Source organism: Wolffia australiana, chromosome 15 (genome assembly GCF_029677425.1).
Source record: "Wolffia australiana isolate 7733 chromosome 15, ASM2967742v1".
Classification (NCBI taxonomy): Eukaryota; Viridiplantae; Streptophyta; class Magnoliopsida; order Alismatales; family Araceae; genus Wolffia; species Wolffia australiana.
In genome coordinates, this window is record NC_135849.1 from 2,968,934 (window position 1) to 2,972,644 (window position 3,711).

A 3,711-nucleotide genomic window follows, 5' to 3' on the forward strand; every position below is an offset into this window, starting at 1 on the left:
ACTCCCAATGACCCCTAGAGACCAACTACGACGGTAGGAGGGAGGGGCTTTTGACGACCCAAAGGTGTTCCAAGTCTAAGGGTCAACGAGCAACCTTCGACCGGAAGAAAGTTCCTACCTCTCGACACGGTGGCTATCCTAGACAATTAACGGAGTTCCGGGGCAGAGGAAGAGATAGCGGGAGATGCCACGGCAAGACGTAATAATTCTGGAAATAACGGAGGGGAGACGAATAGGTACCTGATTGACGATAGTCCGTGACGGCGTAATTTGATCGTTGGCGGGCCAACAATGGTAGCTCTAGATTCGATGCGACTAGGCCTCACGAAGGGACTCGCGACGGTGGAGCGAAGCACGCGGGGGGGATGACGATAGAGGCTGATGTGAGGGGCAGAGCAGGGTGCACGGGGGGGAAGACCAGCGCACGAGGCAGCGGGTGGAGCACGGCGAAGGGGCCGGGCGCACAATCAGTGGGCAGGGCGCATGGAGGGGAGGCCTGCGCTCGAAGCAAAGGCTGGCGCACGATAGAGGAGGCCGGCCGTTCGTGCAGGTGGGCAGGGCGCGTGGCGGAGGGGCTGGGCGTGCGGGCAGCTGAGCCGCCCGTGCAGAGGAGTGACACGCGCGTGGCGGCGCACTGTCACGCGATGGATGTGACCACGCACACGGTAGGTTGGTAGGGCGCACGAAGGGGAAGCTTGCGGGCGTGCAGGCAGGTGAGCCCGGCGTGCGAAGGGGAGACCCGCGCATGGCAGCGGGCTGGCGTGTGGCAGAGGTGACCGAGCCACAGGCTGGTGGGCAGGGCGCGCCAAGGGGAAGCCTGCGGGTGAGGCAGCAACTTGACGATCGGTAGAGGAAGTAGGGCGCGTGGGCGATGGTGATGGCGATGGTGCCGAGTGGATGGCTACCTCCAAGAAAAGGTTTCTTGAAGGATAACCACCCAAGAATGCCAAAGGGACTGACGAGTTCTTATGCTGTCGGGGAATTCTTGATGGCGATTGGCGGGATCTTGGCGAAGGAGGACGGCGGCACTTCTTGAATCTTCAAACACCTTCGGAGTAGTCTCGACGGAGGAGTCTTAGGGCTTCAATTAATGACAAGTTTCTTGGATCTTTAGGCAACCTCGGAGTAGTGTCGACGAGGCATTGAAACATGCTTTCACAAAGTGGTCTCAACGTGAAGGCGCGGGCTCTAACCCACGGAGTTATCTCGATGCGGGGTGAGATCGGCCACCTCTCTCTCTACACTCTAATCCCTATCTATGTTAGGATACCTAGGAGACAACTTGGGCATGCGATCCCCTTATATAGTGAGGATAGGCGCCAAGTGAGATCATAGAGAGGACGAACCATCGCGAGACGTGGTTCGCCCTCTCTTTAACGGTTACAAGTAGATGAAAACATAACACGGATGAGGCCCAAAACATCAGCCCAGTCCGTAAAATCCAAAAAAAAAAATTACATAAAGACAAAACAAATAAAAGATGAAAATAAGAATGCTTACGCGGAGTACTTAAACCCCAGATGACGAGGATTGGCGTGAGCAGCCCGGCATGGTTGGATTCCTCCCGTCCTGTCGTCAGCTGGATGGTCCCCCATCATCCTCCCGGGGTGGGAGGAACTCGACTCTGGCGAGTGAAGCTCCACGATGTCCTGGAGTGGCTGGATCAGGTCAGGTCGGAGTCATCGTAGATCGTCCTTGGTAATCCATATGTCATCTGATGAAGGCCGTCCCTGCAAATGGACTAGGTGGAAGTGACCGGCGCTGTCACAGAGACCTTTTTTTCTCCATCATGTAGGATAATCACTTCTTTGTCCATGCCAATTATTGCCTGTGCCTGTTGAGTGTCCATGCCAATTCAGAGTATGCATGCTGAGTGTGGCGGTGAAACTGTTCGGGACCCCCTTTTTGCCCTGGTGGGTAGCCTTTGTTGGATTGGGGGGCATAACAAGTAGCGATGTTGTTACACCCATTATTGTATGAGTGCCCAACTTGGTGACCTTGTCTGGTGTTTGATGTGTATCAATTTTGCTCTTGAAATGCCATCACATTTTCTTCAGCTTGAGCATCGCCTTCATTATGCTCTCTGTTGGTATTGTCCAGGTGTGACAGTGGTACCCCTCTACTATCTTGCTCCCTCGGAATGCTTGGTGGAGTTAATTTTTTCACCAATGCCTTTTGCGAGTCCACTAACTTGTCTATCTTGGCCATCATCATGTCTGTCTGGACCAGTTTTGCATCTATGATGTCTCCTCTTTTTGGGATATTCGCCTTGTTAGGGTAGGCGAGTGCAGAATGATGCTCGCTATTCTCCGCTACTAGCTCTATGAGTTCTAAGGCCTTGTCATCATATTTGCTCATAAAGGCACCTCCACTTGCCACGTCTAAAAGCATTCGATCATGGTGACTTAGTCCTTCATAAAAGATTTGCACAATCTCATGCTCAGGCCCTCCATGTTGGGGGCACGTCCTCGTGTATTCCCTTAAACGTTCCCATGCTTCATTAAATGGTTCCCCTACTTCCTGGTCAAATTCTCTAATAACCTTTTGGATCATCTTTGTCTTTCCAATGGGATAGAATTTCTTCAGGAAGGCTTGTTCTATTTCTTCCCAGGAGTTCAGCTCCATAGCTAGATTCCTAAACCATTCTTTCGCTCTGTCTCTCAAGGTGAGCAGGAATAATCTCATCTTGACTATCTCTAGGGGCACATGTTGGTGGTTGTTCATCTCACATACCCGAGATAGATCTTCTATCAACCTATAAGGATCTTTGGTAGTCTTTCCCACAAAGACAGGTAGTAAGCTCACGGTGTAAGAGTCGATCCTAAAGTTTATCCCGTCACCAATCGGTGCATGCACCGTGGTGATGGGCCTATACTGAAAAGGGGTCGAATGATCCCTCAACCTCATTCTCTCATTCCCTTGCTTGCCTGCAGCCATGAGGAATCTCTCCGTTGTAGATAAGCTAGAGTCGTGGGATGAAAGCTCCTCTTCTTCGGAAGGTAAGTCCACTGGTTCCACTAGTAGGTTGTGTAACGATCTCCGCTCGTTCATAAGCAGCCAACACACCTATGTAATGGATCTCCTTGCGCCAAGTAATCATATTATGAATGGTCTTGATGAAGTTACCTTCCAATAGAAGTGTAACCTATCAGTTATAATGATGAAACACCTATGTTGCCTAAGGTTTTGATAAGGAGATTAACTCCTTATTGTTTCAATCACAGCCACAATGACGAAAATTATAAAATAAGCATGTAAAAACTTGAATTGGAATATAATGCAGAGGAACGTACCTGAGTTTTTATGTATGCAACAATGGTTAGTAATATGCAAGCAAGAATAATAAAAATTCAGATTAAGTAAATAATTACAAGTTTACTTACTTGGATTTCATTTTTCCTTCTGCACTCAAAGAGTTAGGGCAATAGTCTAACTTGGGCAATGATAAGATTCAGCTCAAGCAAAGACAAGTAAATGATTTTATCCACGCGTAATTGAGTTCAATTATTTTCCTTCACTTCGTCCACTTCCTGCTCAAGTTAGCTCACAAAGTTCTAATGGGCTGATCGTATAATGAAGCAATATCAGGAATTTGTACTTAAATGTAAGTAGTCGCCTAATGCAAAATACGTAAATGAAAATTATGTAAGAAAAGTTACTAATAAGTCAAAAATTAAAATAACATAAGGGACGCCAGTCCCCGGCAACGGC

At 48.9% G+C, this 3,711-nt stretch overlaps 1 pseudogene; it reads left to right on the top strand.

Annotated features, from left to right (window-relative positions):
• Window positions 1-2,442: 2,442 nt before the first annotated feature.
• LOC144713371 (small nucleolar RNA R71) lies at window positions 2,443-2,553 on the top strand (annotated as a pseudogene).
• The last annotated feature ends 1,158 nt before the right edge of the window (window positions 2,554-3,711 follow it).